This window comes from Triticum urartu, chromosome 2A, assembly GCF_056163025.1.
Source record: "Triticum urartu cultivar PI428250 chromosome 2A, HENAU_Tu73, whole genome shotgun sequence".
In the NCBI taxonomy this organism is placed as follows: Eukaryota; Viridiplantae; Streptophyta; class Magnoliopsida; order Poales; family Poaceae; genus Triticum; species Triticum urartu.
In genome coordinates, this window is record NC_141874.1 from 586011333 (window position 1) to 586037290 (window position 25958).

Below are 25958 nucleotides of genomic sequence, written 5' to 3' on the forward strand. Positions count from 1 at the left end.
GGCCCCTTGATTGTCGCGCCTGACACATGTTCTTTCGCCTTATAAATAGGACCGAAGGGTCATTTGTTTCCTCCCCTTGGTGCCTTTCTTCTTCGTCTTCCTCGCGTCGCCAGCCTCGGAGCTCCGCCGCCGGCGTCGACCTCTGCCTCAACCTTGGCCGCTGCATCAACCTGGGCGCACCAGAGTATCGCGGCAACCTTCCGCGTCTCCCTCAGCTCCGGTAAATCTTCTATCCTTTCCCCCGCAGATCTGACCTAGGGTTTCACAGTTCTTCAGTGTTCATCGTCTGCCTCTTGCTCATACGATAGATCTTTAGATGACTCCGCAAATCTTTATTCTGTGAAATGCTAGCTGTTTACCCTTCGCCTTCACTTACACATCTCAAAACCATAGATCTGTATGTACGTCTTTCTCATTGATTCGGTACTGCTCCTTTTGGACCTGTGAATATTTATCTTTTTTTCCGAACTTGCTTCAGATCCATCGCTGTAGAGAAATCTTACGAAATCTGTTTCTATAAACTTACTCATCTGCTTCAATGTTTAATCCATGCGGTTTAACCTTGTAGAAAAAAATTGCCAAACCGGTATATACCATTAGTCCCCTTGTTGAACCGCCAGATGTTGTTTCTTCATAAAACTTCGGTTCAGATAGATCTGTCTCCAGTTTAACATTGCACATACCAATGTACCTTGATCAAATGCATTTTTGAACCAGGATCTTCTACCTTGTAGATTCCATAATGGCCAAGCAAGTATATGAGTGCAATTGGGTTCCTTCTTGCGTCACAGAGGCTCAGCTGGACGATCTAGTCCTGATTGGCGCTTTAGGCAGCAAAGATACCATCCATTGGAGGGCTCCTGGCAAAGAATGCCCTCCCACTCCTCAAGAAGGAGAGGTTGTTGTTTTCGTAGATCACTTAGCTCGGGGCTTTAAGCCGCCCGGTTCTAAATTTTACCGGGATGTTTTGGCCGATTTCCAACTCCATCCACAAGACACTGGCCCCAATTCTGTTACAAATATGTGTCACTTCCAAGTGCTCTGTGAGGCGTTCTTTCAAGAGGAGCCCACAGTGGAATTGTTCAGAGACCTTTTCCATCTAAACCGCCGCACTGAGTTTACTGACGGCTCCAATACGGAGTTGGGTGGCGTGGCGATCCAGAAAAGGAAAGAGGTCACATACCCTCACGCCAAACTGCACAGCCACCCCAAAGAGTGGAATCAGACATGGTTCTATTGCAAAGACACCTCCCCTGCTGGTGAGAATCCCTTGCCTGGCTTTCGTCCGGAGCGGCTCAACAATACACACCCTTTTCCGCAAAGATTGACTGCCCAGGAGAGAATTAAATATGCTCCTCAACTGTTGAAGCTTAGAGCCTTTATGGCCAACGGTTTAACAGGGGTTAATCTCGCTCGCTGTTGGATATCATGGAGCATACTGCCCCTTAATCAACGCTCCGGTTTGATGTGCGAGTATACCGGCAGTGTTGATGACCCACTGCGACATTCCAAAATCCAGCTCACCGATGAAGAAATCACAGAGGCTGTGAATAAGATGCTGAATGAACCGGAACATATCTGTGCTAAAAATGGCCTGCTTCCCTTCTGTGCCACCAACAAACCGCTAGCTGTAAGACCTTGATTTTTCCTTTTGCTGAATCTGTTATTGATATATCTGGCCATTGTTTAATATCAGTGTCTGTGTAATCAGGGCAATGATCCGTTTTGGAGCAAGAAATTGCCGTAGGAGAAACCAGAAAAACCATACAAACTGGAAAGAGCAACCCGGCAAAAGACTAAAGCTGTAAAGAAGACTGCCCACAGGAAAAGAACTACTGCATCTTCTAATCCGGCCCCTGATGATGATGTGGATAATCCGGACCTTGAGGTAGAGCTTGACTCACCTGGCTTATTTTTCATGCGTTCTTATTGACGATGATATTTGTCAGGATGATGCCGAAGCCAGCCACGCTGATGCTGCAGAGGTAATTATTCTCTCTTCCGATTCAGAACCTTTGCCTTCGCTAAAAATCCGTCAGGTAAACCGGAAAGTTAAATTTTCTCATCCTCCTGCTTATTTGGATCCCAAATTTCTTATGAAGACCCAACAGCACGAAGCTCGTCGCACAACCCGACACAGCGGCCAGGTAGTTACCTCCGCTGGTTTACCGAACAGTCCGGTTTGGAAACGCCGTTCAGAGGTCTGTAATTTGCTTGTCAGTGATTGTCCTAAAGCGGGATGCTTTCGTCAACCTCTTAATCCATCTGACTCTGATTACCAGGTTACTTCCCACTCATCTTCTGGTGAGTCATCGGCTACTCAGCTGCCACCGCTCAAAATGGTGCTTGGGTAAGCTATACTTATTATGATATTTACAACACATCGCTTTAAAACATATGTTGTATTTGATTTTGTTATTCTTTTCAGGGCCAAACCTAGGCCAAGCAAGAAGGCCCGCCTAGACAAAGAGGCCGAAGAAGATGCCGTTCTTGAGCCAGACAAAACACCCGATCTTGAAGCAGCTATTCCTGAGGATATACCCAACGATCCACCGCAGCAAGATGACGATCTTATTGCTGAAGAGAGACCTACTGATGCCTCAGGTCCTGTCAATCAGCCCACAGGCTCCATCCGGATTGAGAGATCCACCGGTCCAGCAAAACGTACTGACAAGCCAACAGCCCCAGTGCAAACTGGTGATACTCAGGAGGATAAGGTTGTCATTACTGGCATTGGCCATACCGAGCCAAGCAATCCTGTTGCTTTGTCCAAACATTCTGCCAAGGAAGAATTTGCTGCCTTTGGTAAAGGCAAGTGGAATGCTGATCTGGCAACTTAAGCTGCTCTGAACGCCCAAGATATCCATTCCGGCTACCTGAACCGGCTGTATACCAGCCGTGACTATGAAGCCAGTCTGGTTAATATGATGAAGGATAAATACGAGGTAACTTCCATATGCTCTTTCCTGCTTGTATTCTTCAATACTTGCTGACTCTCCTAGCCCCCAAGGGCTGGTTTGTAATCTTCTTTCAAACCGGGACTTACTAATATAAATCTTAATACTTTGAAATTCGCCGATGTAGCCCCCAAGGGCCGGTTCAACTTAGCGTAGTTAAACCGGTACTTTAAGTAATTGAGATTGCCGCATCAGAATATATATACGAGCAAATAGCCATTAGCCCCCAAGTGCCAAGTTGAATACTTGTATTGATCTTGGGATTTTGTAAGCAATTGAAAGATGAAGATCGAATATGCATTAGCCCCCAAGTGCTAAGTGCATAACTTGTTATGTGGTTGGTACTTCAATCCTTGTACCATTTTGTTGAAGCATATAACTGTCTGCATGCAGGCAGAGCTGAAGATGAAAGAAAGCCAAGTCGCCGATCTCCAAGAAAATCTAAAAACCCAACAAGCTGAAACCTCCAAAGCAAAAGAGGAATTAGCCAATGCTTTAAGCGCCATGGAACAGCTTAAGGAGAGCTTCAAGAAGAAGCGGGCGGATTGGGCCACTGAAAAGTCCGCTTTAATCAAACAAGCAGAGGATGCCGAGGCTGCACTAAAACCAGTGGCAGATGAACTGACCAGCATAAAGCGGCACGTGCATGCCATGACTACTGCTATCTTTGGTAAGCAAGTTTGACTTCTGAATTGGCCCTGCCTTCTTACAGAGTTGCCGGTTTATTAACCCTTTATGGTATTTCAGGGACACGCATTGGTCACTTGGGGTAAGATGTGCGGAAGAAACTGAAAGCCGCCTATACATTGGTTGAACAATTGTATACTGGTGCCCAGCGGATCATCTGTACCACATCCCATAACAAACCGGCGCCCACTTTGATTCAAGACACTCTGATAAAACTGTCGGTGCTTCCTGCCCGGGTTGAAGAGCTGAAGAAATCTGCTACTCAAACCGGTGCGATCAATGCCTTAATCCGGGCAAAAGCCTGGGTGCCGGATTTTGATCCTATTGAAGCGGCCCAGGGCTATCCCAGCTTGAAGGAAGACGGGTCAGAGTTTGGTGAAGCGGATCTGCGAGCAATAAACCGGGAGGTACGTCCGCTAGCTTGTCAATTGGCTGAAGAAGCAGACTTGTCTCATTATCAAGCCCAATATGACAATCAAAACAAGCGAATAGCTGCACCAATCCATGAATCGGAAAATCTGATCCCTCCAATCCGTAAGCATACTTACGCTCTTGATATTGACCCGTCATTGCTGATCCATGATGAAGCTGTTTTCAAGCATTAATGGGAATCGACTGGACAACTGTTGATTTCCAGCCACTGGGTAGAGAAACGGAGGCTGAAGCGGCGCAGGATGACCCACAACCATCAGGCCAGGCTGGTGACCAAGCTTGAACCAGAAGCCGGTTTTAAAACTGCCTCTCCTTTGCGAAAAACAATGATATTATTATGGGCACCGTGTTGCCTTGTAATAGGCTAGCTGATACTTTTGATGTTGATATGCCTTCGTGCATAATTTGTTCTTCCTGTGGTGATGAACTTTCCAAAGCACTTTCTGCAATAAGAAACTCTTCAAGTGCCACCGCGGTTGTACCATCAGGCAGAATATGATGTCTGCATATATGAAGTCAAAACATCCAAATTTTTTTAAGTATATGACCAAATTTTTGAGATACATAATACCTGCCATCGTTGAGCGTGAAGTTCGCTTGGCCAATCTTGAAGCGGAGTTTTGCAAACCCACACTGTCGGAGGAGATAACAGCTCCTGTATATATATGACGCTGGTTTACCATGTAAACCGTGCCGGGTTATAATAAACACCGTGTTACTCCATAAGAGGATGTTAACAACAAGGATCAAACCGGGCAAATAGTCTCCGGATTGACGTGAACTGTGTTCCGTCAATTGATTGGTTGAAAACTTTGTCGGTTTAAAAAAATGCAATAAAAGAAAAAAGTATCTTGCAAAGAAAAGTGCGAAGCAAAAGCAATGACAAAACCGTTTGCAAAAAAGGTTTATTTGAGCTGATCAAATGGCGTTACCATGGCCGAACACGACCAAGCTCCCGTTAGGTGTAACTATGGTTCTAGTCAGCCAGGTCCCCAAATGAAACCGTGGCATTTATGCCGATCAAGTGGCATGGCAATGGTTCGGGTTCGACCAAGCCCCCAAGTGATTCTGTGGCCTTAGGCCGATCAAGAGGCATGACTGGTTCAGACGTGACCAAGTCCCCAAGTGATCTGGTGGCTCTCGCCTATCAAGAGGTATGGTATTGGTTCGGACACGACCAAACCTCCAAGTGATATAACATGATGCTTTTAAAAAGCGAACTCAAGGGGTAAACCGGAGGCCGCTTTAGAACAACTCCGTGTAACCACACATGATGTAAAATAACAGATACCCCGCTTTCGCTGAGGTTCCGGTTTATTATATTTAATCATAATATATACATCGTTGTAATATGTACATAAGTAGAACCAATGGCCTAGGTATAATAAGGCCGAAGATGAGCTATGTTCCACGGCCTGTTGGTCTCCTCCTCTGATGTACGTGAGTCCTTATGCTCTCGAATATCGATCAAATAGTATGACCCGTTGTGCAGATTCTTGCTGACCATGAAAGGCCCCTCCCAAGGTGGGGATAACTTATGCATATCAGTCTGATCATGGATGCCGAAGCACCAAATCTCCTTCCTGGAAGGTTCTGGTTCTGACTCGGCGACTGTGATAACGACGAAGATCCTGTTGGTAAATCGCCAATCGGGCGGCTGCTATGTCACGCTCTTCATCCAGCCGGTCCAAAGCATCTTGCCGTGTTGTCTCGTTGTCCGCTTCAATATAAGCCGTCACACGAGGTGAATCATGACGGATATCACTGGGGAGAACCGCCTCCGCTCCATAAACCATGAAGAACGGTGTGTATCCTGTTGACCTGTTGGGTGTTGTATTGATGCTCCATAACACAGATGGTAATTCTTCTACCCAACAACCCGGCGTTCTCTGCAAAGGAACCATGAGCCGGGGCTTGATGCCTCTCAAGATCTCTTGATTAGCTCTTTCTGCTTGACCATTGGACTGTGGGTGTGCCACTGATGAAACATCGAGCCGGATGTTCTCCCGTTCGCAGAACTCCTTCATGGCACCTTTGGACAAATTGGTACCATTATCTGTGATGATACTGTGTGGAAAGCCAAACCGGAAAATCACTTTTTTAAAGAACTGAACCGCCGTGGCCGCATCACACTTGCTAACAGGTTCTGCCTCCACCCACTTTGTAAACTTGTCAACCCCCACCAGGAGGTGGGTCTTCTTATCTTTGGACCTTTTAAAAGGCCCAACCATATCCAGCCCCCAAGTCGCAAACGGCCAAGTAATTAGAATCATTCTCAATTCTTGAGCTGGTACATGAGCACATCTTGAGAACTTTTGGCAACCATCACGTCGTCTGACCAGATCCTCTGCATCAGCATGAGCAGTTAACTAATAGAAGCCATGGCGAAACGCTTTAGCCACCAGAGATTTTGAACCGGTGTGGTGACCACAATCTCCTGCGTGGATCTCACGCAAAATTTCACGGCCTTCTTCAGGAGACACACAGCGTTGAAATGCTCCTGACACACTGCAATGATGCAACTCACCGTTGATAATAGTCATGGACTTGGATCGCCGGATTATCTATCTGGCCAGAGTCTCATCCTCTGGTAACTCGCCCCGGTTCTTGTACGCCAGGTAGAGAAGCGTCCAATCCGGAATAACATGAAGAGCTTCCACCAATTGAGCTTCCGGATCAGGAATAGCCAAATCCGCTTCACCAGGGATCTTGACCGACGGGTTGTGCAGCACATCCAGAAAAACATTGGGCGGAACCGATTTGCGCTGAGAGCCCAGCCGGCTTAAAGCATCCGCCGCTTCATTTTTCCACCGGTCCACGTGGTCCACCTGATAGCCTTTGAAATGACCTACAACAATATCCACCTCACGACGATATGCTGCCATGAGTGGATCCTTGGAGTCCCAAGTGCCAGACACTTGCTGAGCCACGAGGTCCGAGTCACCGAAGCACTTAACTCGACCTAGATTCATCTCCTTAGCCATCCAAAGACCATGGAGCAAGGCTTCATACTCAGCTGCATTGTTAGTACAAGGGAACATTAAGCGGAGAACATAACAAAACTTATCACCTCGTGGGGAAGTTAATACGACTCCAGCCCCCGAACCTCCCAATTGCCTGGATCCGTCAAAATGGATGGTCCAATATGTGTGATCCAGCTTTTCTTCAGGTGCTTGCATTTCCTTCCAATCATTGATAAAATCAACCAGTGCTTGAGACTTGATCTCCGTCCGAGGCACATACATCAAATCGTGCGGCCCAAGCTCTATAGCCCACTTGGCAATCCGGCCAGTTGCTTTCCGGTTCTGGATGATATCCCCCAAAGGAGCAGAACTGACCACCGTAATTGGATGCCCTTGGAAGTATTGTTTAAGCTTCCGGCTTGCCATAAAAACTCCATACACCAGCTTCTGCCAATGCGGATACCTTTGCTTGGACTCAATGAGCACCTCACTGATATAATAGACCGGACGTTGAACCGGATGCTCCTTACCTGCCTCCTTTCGCTCCACCACAATAGCCACGCTGACCGCCCGAGAATTAGCAGCAACATATAGCAGTAACGGCTCCTTGTCAATGGGAGCGGCGAGCACAGGTAGATTGGCCAATTGCCGCTTTAAGTCCTCAAATGCTTCATCAGTAGCAGAACTCCAGACAAACTGATCCGTCTTCTTCAACATCTGATACAAAGGGATTGCCTTCTCACCAAGACGACTAATAAACCGGCTTAACGCGGCAATCCGGCCTGCCAGGCATTGAACATCATTGATACACTTCGGTTTAGCCAGGGAGGTGATGGCTGTGATCTTCTCCGGATTAGCCTCAATTCCCCTATTAGACACCAGGAAGCCTAATAACTTGCCCGCCGGTACACCAAAGACGCATTTGTCCAGATTAAGCATCATCTTGTATGTCCTCAGGTTATCAAAAGTTTCCTTTAAATCACCAATCAGAGTCTCCTTCTCCCTGGATTTAACCACGATATCATCCACGTAGGCGTGTACATTACGGCCAATCTGTTTGTGTAGACAATTTTGCACACAACGTTGATAAGTTGCCTGGGCACTCTTGAGCCCAAAGGGCATAGACACATAGCAGAAGGCTCCAAAGGGAGTTATGAATGCCGTTTTCTCCTGGTCCTTAACTGCCATTTTGATCTGATGATAGCCAGAATATGCATCCAAAAAACTTAAACGCTCACAACCCGCCGTAGCATCAATAATTTGATCAATACGGGGGAGGGCAAAAGGATCTGCTGGACAAGCTTTATTAAGATCTGTGTAATCCACACACATGCGCCAGGTGCTGTTTTTCTTAAGGACCAGCACCGGATTGGCAAGCCACTCAGGGTGAAAAACTTCAACAATAAAACCAGCTGCTAAGAGCCTGGCTACCTCTTCTCCAATTGCCTTGCGTCTTTCTTCGTTAAACCGGTGGAGGAACTGTTTCACCGGTTTGTATTTAGGATCCACATTAAGGGTGTGCTCAGCGAGTTGCCTCAGTACACCTGGCATGTCAGAGGGCTTCCATGCAAAAATGTCCCGATTCTCACGGATGAACTCGATGAGCGCGCTTTCCTATTTCGGATCCAAATTAGCACTGATGCTGAACTGCTTGGACGAATCGCCAGGTACAAAGTCAACAAGCTTAGTTTCTGCTGCTGATTTGAACTTCAGGGTCGGATCATGCTCCGTAGTTGGCTTCTTTAATGGAGTCATGTCCGCCGGATCAACATTGTCCTTATAATACTTCAGCTCCTCGGTGGCACAAACCGACTCTGCATAGGCCGCATCACCTTCCTCGCACTCCAAAGCGATTTTGCGGCTTCCGTGAACCGTTATTGTCCCCTTGTGACCCGGCATCTTGAGCTGCAAATACACATAACAGGGCCGTGCCATAAACTTGGCGTAGGCCGGTCGCCCAAATAGGGCGTGATATGGACCTTGGATTTTCACCACTTCAAACATCAATGTCTCCAACCTAGAATCATGATCATCCCCAAAGGCCACTTCCAGAGCTATCTTACCAACAGGATATGCTGATCTGCCAGGTACTACACCGTGGAACACCGTATTAGACGGTTTAAGATTTTTATCTGTCAGTCCCATGCGACGGAAAGTCTCATAGTACAAGATATTAATGCTGCTACCTCCATCCATGAGCACCTTGGTGAACTTGTAACCTCCCACCTGAGGCGCCACCACCAGAGCCAACTGACCCGGATTATCGACCTGGGGAGGGTGATCCTCTCTGCTCCATATGATTGGATGTTCAGACCAACGCAGATAACGGGGTATGGCTGGTTCAACAGAGTTGACCGCCCGCCTCTGAACCTTCCAGTCTTGCTTGTCCAAGCTAGTGGTGAAGACATGGTACTTCCCACTACTCAACTGCTTTGGGTTGCTCTGGTAACCTGACTGTTGCTGCTGTTGGTTGTAACCACCCTGGTTGTTCTGACTATTTTGACCATTATGTCCGCCCGGATTACCATTAAATCCTGAACCAGAACATCCTCCACCGTAACCCGTCCCGGATCCTGAGCCACCGCCAAATTCGTGATCATACCGGAAATTATTAGAATTCTTGAACTCCTGCATAATAAAGCAATCCTTCCAAAGGTGGTTTGCTGGCGCCTCCTTCGTCCCATGTCTTGGACAGGGATGGCTTAGCAGATAGTTTAGGCGGTCTGGGTTAGGGTTGGGTGCCCCATTACGATTTTTCGGTTTACCCTTGCATCACTGGCCATTGTCCTGTGCATTGGTATTAGCCACAAAGTCCATGTTACCATCCGCTTTACGCTTGCCTCCACCACCATTGCCTGCCCAGTGATGCTGCTGACCTTTGGAGTTGTTGTTCCTCTTTCCCTTCCCTGTCTTGTCATCATCAGATTCGGGATCCTTGGTACTATCAGAATTAGCATATTTCACCAAAGCGGCCATGAGGGTCCCCATGTCAGTGCAATGGCGCTTCATCCATCCCAACTTCAGCTTCAGGGGCCCAAACCGGCAGTTGCCTTCTAGGGTTAATACTGCGGTGTCAGCGTTGATGCGGTCTGATGAGTGCAACACTTGTGAAACCCGGTTCACCCAATGAGTCGTTGATTCTCCTTCCTCCTGGACGCATGCAGCTAAGTCCACTATCGACATAGGCTGTTTACATGTATCCTTGAAATTGCTGATAAATCAGGCTCGTAATTGGGCCCATGAACTGATAGAATTAGCCGGCAAGCTTTTTAACCAAGTACGGGCCGTTCCTTCAAGCATCATGGTGAAGTATTTCGCACACGCCGCGTCATCCACATCAAGCATCTCCATGGCCATCTCATAGCTCTCCACCCATGTCTCTGGAGGCTAATCCGCCGTGTAATTTGGTACCTTGCGCGGGCCCTTGAAATCCTTGGGCAGGCACACATTGCATAAAGCGGGGATAAGGCAAGGCACCGCCAAAGAACTAGAAGTAACACCAGGTTCGATCGAGATGGTTGGACGAACCGGCATGGGCTGCCGAGCCTGATGCTGTGTGGCTAACTCGGCCTCCCTGCGCGCTCGGGCCCGGTTCACCACTTCCTGAGCGTTATCAGCACCACCCGTCGGGTTGTTGCCACGGGGTGCTCCACGTCGTTCGTTACTCGACACCGCCGGTTCATCCATATGTCTGCTATAGCTCCGGCTTGGACGGGGGGTCGAGTGGATCCGGTCGCGGCTGTACGAGTATGCTTCCTGTTGGACCAAAGCTGTCCTCAGAAGCTCCTTGACCCGTCGCGTCTCTACTGCCTGCGGCGAATCACCTTCTATTGGAATGGCCTCCAGCCGTGCAGCAGCGGCAACGAGATTGTCCATTGGGTTGGAGTAGTGACCCGAAGGTGTTAAAACAGCCTGAGGTATAACGGTGTTTTGACGAGGCGGGTCCATCTGACGAGGCTGAACCGGTGCACCGGTCCCGGGAGCTTCTGCCCGGTTTCCCTCCAGCGGATCGCTGGTTCCTACTCCTGTAGTGTTGAAAAGGTCTCTGGCCTCAAAAACCAGAGGCAAACGGGATCGGTACTTCCTCCTCATGACTTCCTGCGACGCACTCTGGTTTAACATGAGCCTGTAGGCTTGTGCGTCTAAAGCGGCCCGCTCCGTGGCCATCCTGGTGTCCTCAGCTGCCAGATCTGCCTTGGCCTAGGTGATCTGTTCCTTCACTTTTGCAATCTCTGCGTTGTGAACGCCCTGGTCCGCCGGATTAGCCTCCGCCATAAGCACAGCCAATGCATCAAATAGTTCTGATAGAACTTGAGCCGGCGGGCGCACAGGGCCTCTTGCCCCGGCAGCCGTCGCCGCTGCTGAACCAGAGGTTGTTGCCGCAGCGGTCGAAGAATGAAGCGCTGCTTGTGTGCCAGTCATGAATATTACAACCCGGTTGGGCAGATCAGAGGGGTCCGGAATACTGTCGCCATCGGAACAGCCCCCAATCCGGCCGTCTTGTAGCTGATAAAGAGATTCGGTTTCTCCGGTCGATGACTCGTCATCGGAACAAACGACGGTATCGCCGCGAGATTCCAATCCATCCTCATAACTTCCTCCATGGATGACTCCCACGAAGGCACGCTTCATGGCCGGTTTAACCCAGGCAGATCGCGCACGCTGAGCCGTCTCGACGAGGTCGGTGCAGATGTCCGGCTTAGGGCCCGGTTCACCGATCTTGCCAATGAAAACGTGAATGCCACCAAAGGGGACCCGGTACCCATACTCAATTGAGCCGGCCTCGGGGCCCTAGCCTGCGTCGTTGATGTAGAACTTGCCGCGACGACTCTTAGTCATCCGGCCTACAGTGTAGCCCTCGATTCCTTCAAAGCGGCCCTCCAAGAACCGGAAACCATCGTTAGATGGCCCCACAGTGGGCACCAACTGTCGTGGCTTTGTCACGGCAGATGTCCTAGAGAAAGGACTTAGTTGTGGAGCCATCGCGACGGGTTAGTTTGAAGGGGTTAAAGCGGACACAGGGACGCAAGAGAGTTTATACTAGTTCGGCCCTTCGATAAAGGTAAAAGCCTACGTCTAGTTGTGATGGAATTGATGGGGTTTCGAAGACTAGGGAGCAAACAAGCTTCGCCTATGTCTCGAGTTGTTGTCTATCTCTGAACCGCCGCCGAGTCGTCCCCTTATATACACGGGTGACACCCATCGGTTCACAGAGTCCCAACACCGGTCGATATTCGTATTCCGGGTTGGTCTCTCCTTATTCCTAACTTACAATACAAGTTTATATACAAATACCGGTTTATAGCTACAAGGCTTGAACAGGCTACGGGCCTTAGGCCCTCATCTGCCTTCTTGGGCTTTATCACTCTGGAACTACTGATGAAGTTGACCCGGCCCAGATAGGCCGGTTTACGCCCAGCAGTAATATCCCCAACACTCCCCTTGCCCCTCTATTTATAGGGGAAGGAGGAAGGGGCCTGGCCCCCTCTAGATGAGATCTAGAGGGGGTGGGGGCGGCGGCCAAGGGGAGGGGGCTTGTCCCCCAAGCAAGGGGGGCACCCCCTTTAGGGTTTCCCCCCCCAACGCTAGGCGCATGGGCCCAAGGGGGGATGCGGCCAGCCCATGTAGGGCTGGTTGCCTTTCCTCTACAGCCCAATAGGCCCTAAGAGAGGTGGCCCCTCCCGGTGGACCCCCGGAACCCCTCCGGTGGCCCCGGTACAATACCGATATGCCCCCGAACCTTTCCGGTGACCGTATGACAACTTCCTATATATAAATCTTCACCTCTGGACCATTCCGGAACTCCTCGTGGCGTCCGGGATCTCATCTGGGACTCCGAATAACATTCGGTAATCACATACAAGTCTTCCTAACAACCCTAGCATCGCCGAACCTTAAGTGTGTAGACCCTACGGGTTCGGGAGACATGCAGACATGACCGAGACGACTCTCCGGTCAATAACCAACAACGGGATCTGGATACCCATGTTGGCTCCCACATGCTCCTCGATGATCTCATCGGATGAACCACGATGTCGAGGATTCAATCAATCCGTATACAATTCCCTTTGTCAATCGGTACGTTACTTGCCCGAGACTTGATCGTTGGTATCCCAATACCTTGTTCAGTCTCGTTACCGGCAAGTCACTTTACTCGTACCGAATGCATGATCCCGTGATCAACCACTTGATCACATTGAGCTCATTATGATGATGCATTATCGAGTGGGCCCAGAGATACCTCTCCGTCATACGGAGTGACAAATCCCAGTCTCGATTCGTGCCAATCCAACAGACACTTTCGGAGATACCTGTAATGTACCTTTATAGTCACCCAGTTATGTTGTGACGTTTGGCACACCCAAGGCACTCCTACGGTGTCCGGGAGTTGCACAATCTGATGGTCTAAGGAAATGATACTTGACATTCAGAAAAGTTACAGCAAACGAACTACACGATCTTTGAGCTATGCTTAGGATTGCGTCTTGTCCATCACATCATTCTCCTAATGATGTGATCCCGTTATCAATGACATCCAATGTCCATAGTCAGGAAACCATGACTATCTTTTGATCAACGAGCTAGTCAACTAGAGGCTCACTAGGAACGGGTTGTGGTCTATGTATTCACACATGTATTACGATTTCCGGATAACACAATTATAGCATGAACAATAGACAATTATCATGAACAAAGAAATACAATAATAACCATTTTATTATTGCCTCTAGGGCATATTTCCAACACACATTTTGAACCATATCGGCCTGACCGAGTTTCTCGATCGGTCCCACCGAGTTTGGTGAAATGTGTGTAATGGCTAGATTTTGTGTGGGGGCTATATATACCCCTTGATACGTCTCCGTCGTATATATAATTTTTGATTGTTCCATGCCAATATTCTACAACTTTCATATACTTTTGGCAAATTTTTATACTATTTTTGGGACTAACATATTGATCCAATGCCCAGTGCCAGTTCCTGTTTGTTGCATGTTTTTGTTTCGCAGAATATCCATATCAAACGGAGTCCAAACGGGATAAAAACTGACGGAGATTTTTTTTGGAATATACATGATTTTTTGGAAGAAAAATCCACGCGAGACGGTGCCCGAGGTGGCCACGAGGCAGGGGGACGCGCCCCTGACCCTCGTGGGCCACCCATAAGGCGGTTGGTGCCCTTCTTTCACCGGAAGAAAGCTAATTTCCGGATAGAGATCGTGTTAAAATTTCAGCCCAATCGGAGTTAAGGATCTCTGGGAATATAAGAAATGGTGAAAGGGAAGAATTTGATAATGCAGAAACAGAGAGAGACAGAGAGACAGATCCAATCTCGGAGGGGCTCCCGCCCCTCCCATGCCATGGAGGCCAAGGACCAGAGGGGAAACCCTTCTCCCATCCAGGGAGGAGGTCAAGGAAGAAGAAGATGAAGGGGCCCCCTCTCCCCTTCTCTTCCGGTGGCGCCGGAACGCTGCCGTGGTCATCATCATCATCATCACCGCGATCTACACCAACACCTCCGCCATCTTCACCAACATCTCCATCACCTTCCCCCCTCTATCTATAGCGGTCCACTCTCCCGCAACCCATTGTACCCTCTACTTGAACATGGTGCTTTATGCTTCGTATTATTATCCAATGATGTGTTGCCATCCTATGATGTCTAAGTAGATTTTCGTTGTCCTATCGGTGGTTGATGAATTGATATGATTGATTTAATTTGCTTGTGGTTATGTTGCTGTCCTTTGGTGCCCATCATATGATTGCGTGCGTGGATCACACCCTAGGGTTAGTTGTATGTTGATAGGACTATGTATTGGAGGGCAAGAGTGACAGAAGCTTCAACCTAGTATAGAAATTGATGCATACGGGATTGAAGGGGGGCAATATATCTTAATGCTATGATTGGGTTTTACCTTAATGAACGTTAGTAGTTGCGGATGCTTGCTAATAGTTCCAATCATAAGTGCATAGAAATCCAAGTCAGGGATGACATGCTAGCAGTGGCCTCTCCCACATAATACTTGCTACCGGTCTAGTAAGGTAGTCAATTGCTTAGGGGCAATTTCGCAACTCCTACCACCACTTTTCCACACTCGCTATATTTACTTTATTGTTTCTTTATCTAAACAGCCCCTACTTTTTATTTACATACTCTTTATTATCTTGCAAACCTATCCAACAACACCTAAAAATTACTTCTAGTTTCATACTTGTTCTAGGTAAAGCGAACGTCAAGCGTGCGTAGAGTTGTATCGGTGGTCGATAGAACTTGAGGGAATATTTGTTCTACCTTTAGCTCCTCGTTGGGTTCGACACTCTTACTTATCAAAAAACTGTTGCGATCCCCTATACTTGTGGGTTATCAAGACCTTTTTCTGGTGCCGTTGCCGGGGAGCAATAGCGTGGGGTGAATATTCTCGTGTGTGCTTGTTTGCTTTATCACTAAGTAGTTTTTATTTGCTGTTCTTAGTTGTTTTCTATCTTTAGTTATTGGTAGAAAACGCAAAATACCAAAAAAATTAGTTGTACCTACTAAACCACTGGTTGAAGAACCGCTCAAAATCTATCACACTGTTGAAGCTTATTACTTGGATCATCTTTGATCCCTATGTGCTCGTGCTGAAACCCCAACTAGCTTAGTTGAGGACAAATATTTAGATGAGCATGCTTGTTATGTGCGACACCGAATATCTGAAAAAGGGAAAATTTTACTGGGTCAAATTCATCGTTTGCAATGCTATGCTTGGAATTTATGCGAAATATATGATATTACTTGTTATTCTGAAAACCATAAGAAACATCTTCCCTATCAATGTGAGTTTAGTGATAATGGAATCGTATCTTTGTATGCTAAGGGTGTTTATAGTTACTATGATGTTCAACAAATTGAAGAATTTGTTGCTTTTAAGGGTGCTTATGAAATTGCTTCTTTGATTGAAACATATGATGCTACTCTTTACAAATCTGAAAATTTTGACATACTTAAATATTTCTATGATAATTATGCTTCTAATGCCTATGTTAAACTATATATTGAGGACTACCCCGCTGTCCAAGAAGAGACTAATATTTTGCAGGAGTCTATGGAGGAATAAATTGATGAAACTGTGAGCTTATTGGATGAAAAAGATGATGAGCAGAGCGAAGAACAAAAGGAGGAAGAGCGGATTAGCTACCCGTGCCCACCTTCTAATGAGAGTAACTCTTCAACTCATACATTGTTTAATTTCCCTTCGTTCTTACCGGAGGATGATTGCTATGATGATTGTTATGATCCCGTTGATTCTCTTGAAATATCCCTTTTTGATGATGCTTGCTATGCTTGTGGCCAAGATGCCAATATGAATTATTCTTATGGAGATGAACTTGCTATAGTTCCTTATGTTAAACATGAAATTGTTGCTATTGCACCCATGGATGATAGTACTATTATCTTTTTGAATTCTCCCGACTACACTATATCGGAGAAGTTTGCCCTTATTAAGGATTATATTGATGGGTTGCCTTTTACTGTTGCACATGATGATTTTGATGAATATAATATGCATGTGCTTGCTTCTCCTACTTGCAATTATTATGAGAGAGGAACTATATCTCCACCTCTCTATGTTTCCAATATGATAAAATTGCAAGAAACTGCTTATGCTATGCATTGGCCTTTACTATGTGTGCATGAATTGTTCTTTTATGACATGCCGATGCATAGGAAGAGAGTTAGACTTCGTCATTACATGATATATTTTACCTTGTGCTCAACACTAAATTACAAATCATTGTTAATTAAAATTGGCTTTGATATACCTTGGGATCCGGGTGGATCCATTACTTGAGCACTATATGCCTAGCTTAATGGCTTTAAAGAAAGCTCTGCCAGGGAGACAACCCGAAAGTTTTAGAGAGTCATTTATTTCTGTTGAGTGCTTTTATATAGTTTAAAAACAACAAAAATAAAGAGGGGAACCCAAAACTTTTTCAAAAAGGAAAGCGAAAGTGAGAAAGACAAGCATTGTTGAAGTGGGAGCTAGCCTTGAACTTTGTTCATGCTCACGGAAACTTTGTGAATCTTGATTACAGAAATTTTTCAATAAAAATAATTATCCCCTTGTACAATTCCATTGTATTATAAAAATAATGTGCCAAGGTTTGCCTTTAGGATGTTTACATTTGCTTGATGGTTTGTACGGTGCAGGACAGAAACTTTGGCTGTAGTGCGCTATTTTAAATTTTTTGCTGGAATGTCAAATGGTTCTGATTCTTTTTGCACTGTCTTCCTATAATTTTTTTTTATTTTCCATAATTTTGGTAGAATTTTTCAAGTATCAGAAGTATGGTGAATGTTCAGATTATTACAGACTGTTCTGTTTTAGACAGATTCTGTTTTTGATGCATAGTTTGCTTGTTTTGATGAAACTATCGATTCATATCAGTGGATTTAGCCATGAAAAAGTTATATTACAGTAGACACAATGCAAAAACAAAATATGAATTGGTTTGCAACAGTACTTAGAATAGTGATTTGCTTTATTATACTAACGGATCTTACCGAGTTTTCTGTTGAAGTTTTGTGTGGATGAAGTGTTCGATGATCGAGAAGGTCTCGATGTGAGAAGAAGGAAGAGAGGCAAGAGATCAATCTTGGGGATTCCCGAGGCACCCCAAGTAAATATTCAAGGAGACTCAAGTGTCTAAGCTTGGGGATGCCCCGGAAGGCATCCCCTCTTTCTTCAACAAGTATCGGTATGTTTTTGGATTCGTTTCGTTCATGCGATATGTGCAATCTTGGAGCGTCTTTTGCATTTAGTTTTCATTTTTCCTTTATGCACCATGCTGGTATGAGAGAGTCCTTGGTTTATTTATAGAATGCTCTATGCACTTCACTTATATCTTTTGAGTATGGCTTTATAGAATGCTTCATGTGCTTCACTTATATCATTTGAAGCTTGGATTGCCTGTTTCTCTTTACATAGACAACCGCCATTTGTAGAATGCTCTTTTGCTTCACTTATATTTGTTAGAGCGTGGGCATATCTTTTTAGAAAGAATTAAACTCTCTTGCTTCACTTATATCTATTTAGAGAGATGACAGGAATTGGTCATTCACATGGTTAGTCATAAAATCCTACATAAAACTTGTAGATCACTGAATATGATATGTTTGATTCCTTGCAATAGTTTTGCGATATAAAGATGGTGATATTAGAGTCATGCTAGTGGGTAGTTGTGGATTAGTAGAAATACTTGTGTTGAGGTTTGTGATTCCCGTAGCATGCACGTATGGTGAACCGTTATGTGATGAAGTCGGAGCATGAATTATTTGTTGATTGTCTTCCTTATGAGTGGCGGTCGGGGACGAGCGATGGTCTTTTCCTACCAATCTATCCCCCTATGAGCATGCGCGTAGTACTTTGTTTCTATAGCTAATAGACTTTTGCAATAAGTATGTGAGTTCTTTATGACTAATGTTGAGTCCATGGATTATACGCACTCTCACCCTTCCACCATTGCTAGCCTCTCTAGTGCCTCGCAACTTTCGCCGGTACCATAAACCCACCATATACCTTCCTCAAAACAGCCACCATACCTACCTATCATGTCATTTCCATAGCCATTCCGAGATATATTGCCATGCAACTTCCATCATCATCATATACATGACTTGAGCATTCATTGTCATATTACTTTGCATGATCGTAAGATAGCTAGCATGATGTTTTCATGGCTTGTCCATTTTTTGATGTCATTGCTACGCTAGATCATTGCACATCCCGGTACACCACCGGAGGCATTCATATAGAGTCATATCTTTGTTCTAGTATCAATTTGTAATATTGAGTTGTAAGTAAATAAAAGTGTGATGATCATCATTATTAGAGCATTGCCCCAGTGAGGAAAGGATGATGGAGACTATGATTCCCCCATAAGTCGGGATGAGACTCCGGACTTTACAAAAAAATAAAAGAGGCCAAAGAAGCCCAAATAAAAAAAAGGCCAAAGAAGCCCACCAAAAAAATAAAAAATAAAAACAAAAAAATGTGAGAAAAAGAGAGAAGGGGTAGTGCTACTATCCTTTTTCCACACTTGTGCTTCAAAGTAGCACCATGTTCTTCATATAGAGAGTCTCTTGGGTTATCACTTTCATATACTAGTGCGAATTTTCATTATAGAACTTGGCTTGTATATTCCGATGATGGGCTTCCTCAAATGCCCGAGGTCTTCATGATCAAGCAAGTTGGATGCACACCCACTTAGTTTCAGTTGGAGCTTTCATACACTTATAGCTCTAGTGCATCCGTTGCATGGCAATCCCTACTCACACACATTGATATCTATTGATGGGCATCTCCATAGCCCGTTGATACGCCTAGTTGATGTGAGACTATCTTCTCCTTTTTATCTTCTCCACAACCACCATTCTATTTCACCCATAGTGCTATATCCATGGCTCACACTCATGTATTGCGTGAAAGTTGAAATGGTTTGAGAACATCAAAAGTATGAAACAATTGCTTGGCTTGTCATCGGGGTTGTGCATGATGTGAATATTTTGTGTGGTGAAGATGGAGCATAGCCAGACTATATGATTTTGTAGGGATAACTTTCTTTGGCCATGTTATTTTGAAAAGACATGATTGCTTTATTAGTAGGCTTGAAGTATTATTGTTTTTATGTCAAATGATAGACTATTGCTTTGAATCACTCGTATCTTAATATTCATGCCATGATTAGACTACATGATCAAGATTATGCTAGGTAGCATTCCACATCAAAAATTATCTTTTTTATCATTTACCTACTCGAGGACGAGCATGAATTAAGCTTGGGGATGCTGATACGTCTCCGTCGTATCTATAATTTTTGATTGTTCCATGCCAATATTCTACAACTTTCATATACTTTTGGCAACTTTTTATACTATTTTTGGGACTAACATATTGATCCAGTGCCCAGTGCCAGTTCCTGTTTGTTGCATGTTTTTTGTTTCGCAGAATATCCATATCAAACGGAGTCCAAACGGGATAAAAACTGACGGAGATTTTTTTTGGAATATATATGATTTTTGGGAATAAAAATCCACGCGAGACGGTGCCCGAGGTGGCCACGAGGCAGGGGGCGTGCCTGCCCCCTTGGGCGTGCCCCTGACCCTCGTGGGCCACCCGTAAGGCGGTTGGTGCCCTTCTTTCGCCGTAAGAAAGCTAATTTCCGGATAGAGATCGTGTTAAAATTTCAGCCCAATCAGAGTTACGGATCTCCGGGAATATAAGAAACGGTGAAAGGGAAGAATCTGAGAACGCAGAAATAGAGAGAGACAGAGAGACAGATCCAATCTCGGAGGGGCTCTCGCCCCTCCCATGCCATGGAGGCCAAGGACCAGAGGGGAAACCCTCCTCCCATCTAGGGAGGAGGTCAAGGAAGAAGAAGACGAAGGGCCCCCCTCTCCCCTTATCTTCCGGTGGCGCCGGAACGCTGCCGTGGCCATCATCATCATCACCGCGATCTACACCAACACCTCCGCCATCTTCACTGTAGCGACCAGACCTCAAACGGTCCAATCTCTGTGTACGGTGTCATCCCTAGATCAGTAATGCTGACACCACACAGTACTTGAAGGATTTATAACAGAGTAGCAATCACACACTTATTACATCGAGTGTCTTAATAGAGAACTTATTACAATAAATATGGCTTAAGGCCATCTAATAACGATTACAACGGAAGGCTTGGAAGATAAGTGAGTCCATCAACTCCAACGGCATCACTGAGTATAGAACCACGACCTAAAACTCCTTAATCATCGTTTGAAAAGTCTGCAACATTAACGTTGCAGCCCGAAAACGGGTCAGCACATGGAATATGCTGGCAAGGTAACACATAGAGAGTAATGGAATGAAACAAATATACTATATGCATATTTGGCTGGTGGAAAGCTCTATGGTTACAGTTTTGCAAAAAGCCAATTTTTCCTTACTGCAAAGGAATAAATTTATTTAACTATCATGGTGGTTGTTAAACATTGAGAATGGTTGACAGCATTCTCAATCCCAATTAAACATCATTAAACAAACCCGTCAAACTTAATTTTATAGTAACATGTTGGGATTCACATGATAATCCAAGTACTAGATACTCAAGATGTCCATAACCAGGGACACGGCTAACCATGATTAGTTTATACACTCTGCAGAGGTTTGCGCACTTTTCCCCACAAGACTCGATCTCCTCCGTTGGATTTCTCGCACTACAGGATGTTTGAGAAACGGATGACCGAGACATAGTCTTTCAGAAGCGCTAGCACCTTACGATCGGGTAGACCGTACCACCTACATCCCATACATTTGCTAGTCTACCACTGTAAGAGTTCGCACGACTTAGTCAACTATGCTAGAGCCCATAATAGCTTGTGGCTGCACACGGAAGTTTCTAGCATGAATAATCTCATGATCTCTTTGAGCCTGGGTGGCGGTCCAAAAGAAAATAGGCAATCCTGGAATACCCAGGTGCCTCAATCCACCCAGATGTGTGTTTAAGTTGCCACCTTATATAAACCATTAATTAACAATCTCACATCTGTCATGGATTTCACTCACCCAATCCACGTCTACTAGCATAGCATAGCAATAGTAAGCAAACGTAGAAGTAACTCCCAAGGTTTGATAATAAACAGGTAATAGGTACTACCTCAACTACTTCCCAAACCCACAATTTAATTAGATCCTAATCATGCAATGTGTAGAGATTGATCTAATGCAATAAAACTGGGTGGTAGAAGGTATGATCAAAGTGTTACATGCCTTGCTGATGATCCGGGAAACCTAGTGATTTGAAGTAACAAGCGGCGCACTCTGGGTACTCTATCGCAAACAAACAAGCATACAATAAGTACTCAACCAGAAAGTTCAACTTAAGAACTCCGGTTGGCAAAAAAAATCAAATCGAACGAAGCAACGAAAGACAAACGGTAAAAGAAAAAGGCTTCGATTACTATTATGGATCTAGAGCAATTTTTACAGAAACAAAAACTTGTTTAAGTTGGTTAAACGGAAAGAGGGTTTCTAGACGAAACTCCAGGCGCTTGAATCGCCTGATTCCGATAAACGAGCGAAAAGTTATACTAAAATGAAAATCGGATCAGAAATCGCGATCAGAAATAATCGCGGAAAATCCGAGAAAAAGAAAAACGACGAACAGATTAACGAACGAACGTTCGTTAAAACGAACAAACGAGCGAACGCTCACTAAATAGACTAAACCAAAAATAAAACCGATCTAATAAAAAACAAAATCTAAAAAAAGAAACCGCGACTTTTTTATAAAAAAACGGGCGGTTTTCTAAAGAAAACCGCCGGCGACGGTGGCTACCTCGGGCGACGGGGTGGCTCCGGCGAGCGGGCGAGGCGGCGGCGGCGGCTCCGACGAGCAGCGCGAGTGGCGAGGCAGCGGCGAGGCGGCGGGGCGGCGCGGGCGGCGGCGACGGCGGCTAGGGTTAGGGTTAGGGCGCGGGTGGGCTGGTGGGCTGCGGCGGGGCTCGGGCGGCGCTATTTAAAGGCTTCCCCGGGCGGAGTCCCGCTCGGGTACGGCCCGAAGTCGTTTCGGATTTTTTTAAATTAATTCCACGCAGAAAAACAAATAAAATAAATACTAAACGGACTCCAAAAATGCCGAAATAAATTTTCCCCGGCTTCTAAAATCAAGCCGCACAAGATGAACATTTATTTGGAGCCTAAATACAATTTTTAAAAATGCGCATTTTTCCTAAATTCAGAAAAAATAGCAAATAAAACCAAATAAAATCTTATTTGATTTTTTTATTAAATCCTCAATATTTCTTTATTTTGGGAAAGTCATTTTATTCCCTCTCTCATATTTTTGTAATAGAAATTATTGAAGATAAAATAAATAAAATCAAATGATCCTATTTTCAAAATTTGAGACAACTCAAATATGAAAATAACGAAATCCCCAACTCTCTCCGAGGGTCCTTGAGTTGCGAAAAATTTCTAGGATCAACCAAAATGCAATAAATATGATATGCAATGATGATCTAGTGTATAACATTCCATGTTGAAATTTTGGGATGTTAGATTCACCAACATCTCCACCACCTTCCCCCTCTATCTACAGCGGTCCGCTCTCCCGCAACCCGCTGTACCCTCTACTTTAACATGGTGCTTTATGCTTCTTATTATTATCCAATGATGTGTTGCCATCCTATGATGTCTGAGTAGATTTTCGTTGTCCTATCGGTGGTTGATGAATTGCTATGATTGATTTAATTTGCTTGTGGTTATGTTGCTGTCCTTTGGTGCCCACCATATGATTGCGCGCGTGGATCACACCCTAGGGTTAGTTGTATGTTGATAGGGCTATGTATTGGAGGGCAAGAGTGATAGAAACTTCAACCTAGTATAGAAATTGATGCATACGGGATTGAAGGGGGGGCAATATATCTTAATGCGGGTTTTACCTTAATGAACGTTAGTAGTTGCGGATGCTTGCTAATAGTTCCAATCATAAGTGCATAGAATTCCAAGTCAGGGATGACATGCTAGCAGTGGCCTCTCCCACATAATACTTGCTATCGGTCTAGTAAGGTAGTCAATTGCTTAGGGGCAATTTCGCAACTCCTACCATCACTTTTCCACACTCGCTATATTTACTTTATTGTTTCTTTATCTAAACAGCCCCTACTTTTTATTTATGTACTCTTTATTATCTTGCAAACCTATCCAACAACACCTACAGAGTACTTCTAGTTTCATACTTGTTCTAGGTAAAGCGAACGTCAAGCTTGCGTAGAGTTGTATCGGTGGTCGATAGAATTTGAGGGAATATTTGTTCTACCTTTAGCTCCTCGTTGGGTTCGACACTCTTACTTATCGAAAACAGTTGCGATCCCCTATACTTGTGGGTTATCACCCCTCCACCCACTCTTCATTCGTGGAGAAAGCCATTAGAACGTGCCTACACTTCTACCATTCATTTTCTGAGAGAGAACCACCTACTCATGTGTTGAGACCTAGATATTCCATTCCAACTACAAGAATCTTGATCTCTAGCCTTCCCCAAATTGCTTTCCACTCAAATTATATTTCCACCAAATCCAACTCTGTGAGAGAGAGTTGAGTGTTGGGGAGACTATCATTTGAAGCACAAGAGCAAGGAGTTCATCATCAACACACCATCTATTACCTTTTGGAGAGTGGTGTCTCCTAGATTGGTTAGGTGTCACTTGGGAGCCTCTGTCAAGATTGTGGAGTTGAACCAAGGAGTTTGTACGGGTAAGGAGATCGCCTACTTCGTGAAGATCTACCCAAGTGAGGCAAGTCCTTCGTGGGTGATGTCCATGGTGGGATAGACAAGGTTGCTTCTTCGTGGATCCTTCATGGGTGGAGCCCTCCGTGGACTCGCGCAACCGTTACCCTTCGTGGGTTGAAGTCTCCATCAACGTGGATGTACGATAGCACCACTTATCGGAAGCATGCCAAAAATCTCCGTGTCTCCAATTGCGTTTGCACACTCCAATCCCATCCCTTTACTTTCTTGCAAGTTACATGCTTTACTTTCCACTGCTCATATACTCTTGTCATGCTTGCTTGAAATGTATTGTGAATGTTTAAACTTGTGCTAAAAAACTCCACCTTAACTTAAAGAAATTAAAAACTGCTACTTTCCTTTGTTGAGGGTCTAATCATCCCCTCTAGACACCTCTTCTCGATCCTACAATTGGTATCAGAGCATTGGTCTCCATTGATTTGGTTTAATCACCATTGGAGGAAGATGGATGAGTCTACATTGGGGAGTCTTAGACGTAGAGTGCCTATACTTGATGGAGAGTTTTTTCATGAGTGGAAAATTGAGATGTTTGAGATTTTCAATGAATATCTCTTGAGCAAGTACATTACTACTCCTTGTGTGCGCCTTGTTGACCCCTTGCATCCTACCCTTGATGGGTCTATTGACATGATTCGCAACCTTAGAACCATCGATCTTATTACTAGAGGTTTGCCTAGAAATTTGTTCGGTTGCTTGCCTACTCTTGATTGTGCCTACGCTATATGGAGATTTCTTGAGAAACCATTTCCTAACTATTCCTTGCAAGTCTTAGATGAGATTCTTCATAAGTCTATTGCCTTGAGTAAGATAAATCCCAATGATCCTAAGTTTGGTGATTGTCTATTTGAGCTTACTAACCTCATGCGTGCCAAAGGAGATGTTGGAATCATTAGCAATATCCACTCCGAAGCCATTAGAATTCATAAAGATGAACATTGTGATGATCGCCTATCTAATGAATCACTCTCTCTAGGAATTGATCAATCACAAGACGATGTTGAACATGGATACTATGACGACGATGATGATAGTGACTTTGATCTCGATGAGTCTATGAGACACTTTGGTCTTATGGCTAATCTTCGCAGCTACATGGCTGGAGGAAAGGAATGTGTTCTTGATAGTGGATGTACCGATCACATGACCGGAGACAAGGACATGTTTCGTGAGCTTGCTGAAAACAACGGCCCTCGAAAGTATATTACCTTTGGTGACAACTCAAAGGGTAAGGTGGTTGGCCTTGGTAAGGGGCCATCTCACATGATAGCTCCATACAAAATGTTATGCTCGTTGAATCCCTTGGCTATAATTTACTTTCCGTATCTAGACTTGCTGACTTTGGCTTCAATGTCCTATTTACTGAAGTAGATTGCCAAGTGTTTCGTAGAGATAATCATAATATGGTCTTTACCGGTATTCATAGAGGTGATTTATACATTGTTGATTTCACTAAAAAGGCTCAACCTAGAACTTGCTTAATTGCTAAATCTTCTAAAGGTTGTTTATGACATCGAAGGTTAGGTCATGTGGGCATGCGAAATCTTGATAAGCTTATTAAAGGTGATCATATCCTTGGAGTGAAAGA

The 25958-nt window shown here is 45.0% G+C and overlaps 1 pseudogene; it reads right to left on the bottom strand.

Moving 5' to 3' along the window:
- The window catches only part of LOC125537347 (triphosphate tunnel metalloenzyme 3-like), a 78740-nt pseudogene that overhangs the window by 45617 nt on the left and 7165 nt on the right, over positions 1-25958 (bottom strand).